The sequence below is a fragment of the Mus musculus genome, chromosome X (assembly GCF_000001635.26).
Source record: "Mus musculus strain C57BL/6J chromosome X, GRCm38.p6 C57BL/6J".
Lineage (NCBI taxonomy): Eukaryota > Metazoa > Chordata > Mammalia > Rodentia > Muridae > Mus > Mus musculus.
In genome coordinates, this window is record NC_000086.7 from 78,005,091 (window position 1) to 78,011,999 (window position 6,909).

Below are 6,909 nucleotides of genomic sequence, written 5' to 3' on the forward strand. Positions count from 1 at the left end.
ACTAGACCTAAAAAGGGAAGTAGACACAATAAAGAAAACACAAAGTGAGGCAACACTGGAGATAGAAACCCTAGGAAAGAAATCTGGAAACATAGATGCCAGCATCAGCAACAGACTACAAGAGATGGAAGAGAGAATCTCAGGTGCAGAAGATTCCATAGAGAAGATCGGATCAACAATCAAAGAAAATGCAAAATGTAAAAAGATCTTAACTCAAAACATCCAGGAAATCCAGGACACAATGAGAAGACCAAACCTACGAATAATAGGGGTTGATGAGAAAGAAGACTTTTCAACTTAAATGGCCAGCAAATTTCTTTAACAAAATTATAGAAGAAAAATTCCCAAACCTAAAGAAAGAGATGCCCATGAACATACAGGAAACCTACAGAACTCCAAATAGACTGGACCAGAAAAGAAATTCCTCCCAACACATAATAATCAGAACAACAAATACATTAAATAAAGATAGAATATTAAAAGCAGTAAGAGAATAGGGTCAAGTAACATAAAGGCAGGCCTATCAGAATTACACCATATTTTCACCAGAGACTATGAAAGCCAGAAGATCCTGGACAGATGTTATACAGACACTAAGAGAACACAAATACCGGCCCAGGCTACTATACCCAGCCAAACTTTCAATTACCATAGATGGAGAAACCAAAGTATTTCATGACAAAACCAAATTCACACATTATCTTTCCACGAATCCAGCCCGTCAAAGGATAATAACAGAAAAAAACCAATACAAGGACGTAAACCATGCCCTAGAAAGAGCAAGAAAATAATCCTTCAACAAACCTAAAAGAAGACAGCCACAAGAACAAAATTCTAACTCTAACAACAAAAATGACTGGAAGCAACAATTATTTTTGCTTAATCTCTCTCTTTTAATATCAATGGACTCAATTCCCCAATAAAAAGACATAGACTAACAGACTGCCTACACAAACAGGACCCAACCGTTTGCTGCTTACAGGAAACCCATCTTAGGGAAAAAGACAGACTACCTCAGAATGAAAGGCTGGAAAACAATTTTCCAAGCAAACAACCTGAAGAAACAAGCTAGAGTAGCCATTCTAATATCGAATAAAATCGACTTCCAACCCAAAGTCATCAAAAAAGACAAAGAGGTGCACTTTATACTCATCAAAAGTAAAATCTTCCAAGATGAACTCTCAATTTTGAATATCTATGCTCCAAATGCAAGGGCAGCCACATTCATTAAAGAAACTTTAGTAAGGCTCAACTCACACATTGCACCTCACACAATAATAGTGGGAGACTTCAAAACCCCACTTTCATCAATGGACAGATCCTGGAAACAGAAACTAAACAGAGACACAGTGAAAAAAAACAGTAGCTATGAAACAAATTGATTTAACAGATATCTACAAAACATTCTATCCTTAAAGAAAAGGAAATACCTTCTTCTCAGCACCTCATGGTACCTTCTCCAAAATTAACCATATAATTGGTCATAAAACAGACCTTAACAATACAAAAATATTGAAATTGTCCCATGCATCCTATAAGATCACCATGGAATAAGGCTGATCTTCAATAACAACATAAATAATAGAAAGCCAACATTCACGTGGAAACTGAACAACACTCTTCTCAATGATACCTTGGTCAAGGAAGGAATAAAGAAAGAAATTAAAGACGTTTTAGAGTTTAATGAAAATGAAGCCACAACATACTCAAACTTATGGGACACAATGAAAGCATTTCTAAGAAGAAAACTCATAGCTCTGAGTGCTTCCAAAAAGAAATTAGAGAGCACAAACTAGCAGCTTGACAACACACCTAAAAGCTCTAGAACAAAAGGAAGCAAATTCACCCAAGAGGAGTAGACAGCAGGAAATAATCAAACTCAGGGGTGAAATCAACCAACTGGAAACAAGAACTATTCAAAGAATCAACCAATCGAGGAGCTGATTCTTTGAGAAAATCAACAAGATAGATAAACCCTTAGCCAGACTCAGTAGAGGGCACAGCTACAGCATCCTAATTAACAAAATCAGTTATGAAAAGGGAGACATAACAATAGTTCCTGAAGAAATCCAAAACACCATCCAATCCTTCTACCAAAGTTAAACCAGGATCAGGTAAATTATCTAAATAGTCCTATATCCCCTAAAGAAATAGAATCAGCCATTAGTCGTCTCCCAACCAAGAAAGGTCCAGGACCTGATCGGTTTAGTGCAGAGTTCTATCAGACTTTCAAAGAAAATCTAATTCGAGTTCTGCACAAACTATTCCACAAATTAGAATCAGAAGGTACTCTACCCAATTCATTCTATTAAGCCACAATTACTGTGATACCTAAACCACAGAAAGACCCAACAAAGATGGAGAAATTCAGACCAATTTCTCTGATGAATATCAATGCACAAATCCTCAATACAATTCTCGCTAACTGAATCCAAGAACACATCAAAACAATCAACCATCCTGACCAAGTAGGTTTCATTCCAGGGATGCAGGGATGGTTTAATATATGGAAATCTATCAATGTAATCCACTATATAAACAAACTCAAAGACAAAAACCACATGATCATCTCGTTAGATGCAGAAAAAGCATTTGACAATATCCAACACCCATTCATGATAAAAGTTTTGGAAAGATCAGGAATTCAAGGCCCATTCCTAAACATGATAAAAGGAATCTACAGCAAACCAGTAGCCAATATCAAAGTAAATGGTGAGAAGCTGGCAGCATTCCCACTAAAATCAGGATCTAGACAAGGCTGCCCACTTTCTCCCTACCTATTCAGCATTGTACTTGAAGTATTAGCCAGAGCAATTCGACAACAAAAGGAGGTCAAGGGGATACCAATTGGAAAGGAAGAAGTCAAAATATCACTTTTTGCAGATGATATGATAGTATATATAAGTGACCCTAAAAATTCCACAAGAGAACTCCTAAACCTGATAAACAGCTTCGGTGAAGTAGCTGGATATAAAATTAACTCAAACAAGTCAATGGCCTTTCTCTACACAAAGAATAAACAGGCTGAGAAAGAAATTAGGGAAACAACACCCTTCTCAATAGTCACAAATAATATAAAATACCTTGGCGTGACTCTAACTAAGAAAGTGAAAGATCTGTATGATAAGAACTTCAAGTCTCTGAAGAAAGAAATCAAAGAAGATCTCAAAAGATGGAAAGATCTCCCATGCTCATGGATTGGCAGGATCAATATAGTCAAAATGGCTATCTTTCCAAAAGCAATCTACAGATTCAATGCAATCCCCACCAAAATTGCAATTCAATTCTTCAACGATGTAGAAATGGCAATCTGCAAATTCATTTGGAATAACAAAAAACCTAGGATAGCAAAAACTCTTCTTAAGGATAAAAGAATCTGGTGGAATCACCATGCCAGACCTAAAGCTGTACTACAGAGCAATTGTGATAAAAACTGCATGGTACTGGTATAGCTACAGACAAGTAAACCAATGGAATAGAATTGAAGACCCAGACATGAACCCACACACCTATGGTCACTTGATCTTTGACAAGGGCACTAAAACCATCCAGTGGAATTAAGACAGCATTTTCAACAAATGGTGCTGGCACAACTGCTGGTTAACATGTAGAACACTGTGAATTGATCCATTCCTATATCCTTGTACTAATGTCAAATCTAAGTGGATCAAGGAACAACACATAAAACCAGAGACAGTGAAACTCATTAGAGGAAAAAATGTGGGAAAGCATTGAAGATATGGACACAGGGGAAAAATTCCTGAATAGAACAGCAAACAAACATAAATAGACAGACATATGGACAAATGGTGCACCAATGACAAACAATAGACAGAGAGGAAATAGAAGTTAATGTCTAAAAGGGACCCAGATATCCTAACCAGAACTAAGAATATCTCCATAGGTCCCAGAGAGGAAGCAGGGTGTCTCCTCATTTCCTTCTGTCCCTAGGAGAGTTCTGAAATAGCTTATTTTCATTTTCTTTCTTTTTTGCTAAAAAATTCCACACAGGGGATAACTGCTTTTCTGAAACTTATTCTCTCTCTTTCTCTCTCATGTTCATATTCTACTTCTGTATCTCCTTCTTCTGAGAATTCTGCCAGAGAAGGGAGAGGAGACACAATGGTAGCTTCTGATAGTTACTCCTCAATAACAAAAGATAGTTGCAGGGACCACATTGGGACCCTCATTCGGTAGTTTATCATTTAAATCTCTGCCTACCTTTCACCATTTTTTACACTGTATCTCTACTCCATGTATAATAAACCATGGACATGCCTGGTCTATGAAAATAAAAAAGTTTATCAAATCTTTCTTTTTAACTCTAACCCCTCTTTCCCTGAGAGACATCTTTAAGCCTTTAATGAAGGCTGCCTCTTTAGTTTAGTTCTCATTTCTCAGTGGAGATGAATCACTTACTGAGGGCTACTCTCTCCCATTAGCTGTGGGAGTGGTCCTTCACTACTTATTTTTTCTTGGGGTCATGACGAACTTCTCTGGGGGAGTCAAACTCCGTAATCTACACCTAAGATAAACGATCTGAACCTCGGCCATATGTTGAGGCACCACTTGTACCGTCCAGCAGGACCCAATTATTCGTGGGTGCGAGGGGGACCACAAACCTGAAGAGAAATGAGCGAGAAAGAAGACTGAGACCAAGGAGGATTCCTGTCAAGGTCTCAGTTTATTAGGCTGAAACACCAGGTATTAAGCACACACCAAGGGGAATAGGGAGGGGTTGAGGGGGAATTAACAAATTACAAATAAGTGGGCATCTGGGGACATGAAGGCCGAATCGAGACTGCAGGCAGGAGGAAATTCCTAGTCTTATCTCTGGAATGTAGATCCCTCCTTAACAGGCCCAGGTGTCAGGCTGGGCTCAGCACATAACTCATGTACTTAAAAGCCTTGGGAGCCAGGAAGAGATGAGGAAGTGGGGACTATAATTCAAATTTAGGGTCTCTGGTGCCGGGAAGGGATAGGGAGGAGGAGGTGATGACTGGCTCCTTAGCACAAGGCCATTTGGCTTATTAGGGTGGTGGCATATTAGGATGGGAAGCTGTGAAAGGCCTACTTTATTACGGTATGGTCTCCAAAAGACTTGTTTAATTTAATTTTATATCCAGCTACTTCACTGAAGCTGTTTATCAGGTTTAGGAGTTCTCTGGTGGAATTTTTAGGGTCACTTATATATACTATCATGTCATCTGCAAATAGTGATAATTTGATTTCTTCCTTTCCAATTGGTATCCCCTTTTTTCTGATTTTGTTGTTGAATTGCTCTGGCTAGGACTTCAAGTACTATGTTGAACAGGTAGGGGGAAATTTGGCAGCCTTGTCTAGTCCCTGATTTTAGTGGGATTGCTTCCAGTTTCTTACCATTTATTTGATGTTGGCCTCTGGAATGCTGTAGATTGCTTTAAACATGTTTAGGTATGGACCTTGAATTCCTGATCTGCCAAGTCTTTTACCATGAAGGGGTGTCTGTCTAGAAACTTGTCCATTTCATCCAGGTTTTCCAGTTTTGTTAAGTATAGCCTTTTGTAGAAGGATCTGATGGTGTTTTGGATTTCTTCAAGAACTGTTGTTATGTCTCCCTTTTCATTTCTGATTTTGTTAATTAGGATGCTGTCCCTGTGCCCTCTACTGAGTCTGGCTAGGGGTTTATCTATCTTGTTGATTTTCTCAAAAAACCACCTCCTTATTTGGTTGATTCTTTGAATAGTTCTTCTTTTTTCCACTTGGTTGATTTCGCAGCTGAGTTTGATTATTTCCTGCTGTCTACTCCTCTTGTGTGAATTTGCTTCCTTTTGTTCTAGAGCTTTTAGATGTGTTGTCAAGCTGCTAGTGTGTGCTCTCTCTAGTTTCTTTTTGGAGGCACTCAGATCTATGAGTTTTCCTCTCAGAAATGCTTTCATTGTGTCCCATAAGTTTGGGTATGTTGTGGCTTCATTTTCATTAAACTCTAAAATGCCTTTAATTTCTTTCTTTATTTCTTCCTTGACCAACGTATCATTGAGAAGAGTGTTGTTCAGTTTCCAAGTGAATGTTGGCTTTCCCTTATTTATGTTGTTATTGAAGATCAGCCTTATTCCATGGTGATCTGATAGGATACATGGGACAATTTCAATATTTTTGAATCTGTTGAGGCCTGATTTGTGACCTATTATGTGGTCAATTTTGGAGAAGGTACCATGAGGTGCTGAGAAGAAGGTATATCCTTTTGTTTTAGGGAAAAATGTTCTGTAGATATCTGTCAGATCCATTTGTTTCATCACTTCTGTTAGTTTCAGTGTGTCCCTGTTTAGTTTCTGTTTCCATGATCTGTCCATTGGTGAAAGTGGTGTGTTGAGGTCTCCCACTATTATTGTGTGAGGTAAAATGTGTGCTTTGAGGTTTACTAAAGTTTCTTTAATGAATGTGGCTGCCCTTGTATTTGGAGCATAGATATTCAGAATTGATAGTTCCTCTTGGAAGATTTTACCTTTGATGAGTATGAAGTGCCCCTTCTTGTCTTTTTTGATAACTTTGGGTTGGAAGTCGATTTTATTTGATATTAGAATGGCTACTCCAGCTTGTTTATTTAGACCATTTGCTTGGGAAATTGTTTTCCAACCTTTCGCTCTGAGTTAATGTCTGTCTTTTTTGCTGAGATGGATTTCCTGTAAGCAGCAAAATGTTGGGTCCTGTTTGTGTAGGCAGTCTGTTAGTCTATGTCTTTTTATTGGGGAATTGAGTCCATTGATATTAAGAGATATTAAGGAAAAGTAATTGTTGCTTCCCATTCCTTTTGTTGTTAGAGTTGGCATTCTGATCTTGTGGCTGTCTTCTTTTAGGTTTGTTGAAAGATTACTTTCTTGCTTTTTCTAGCGTATAGTTTCCAACCTTGCATTGTTTTTTTTTCCTGTT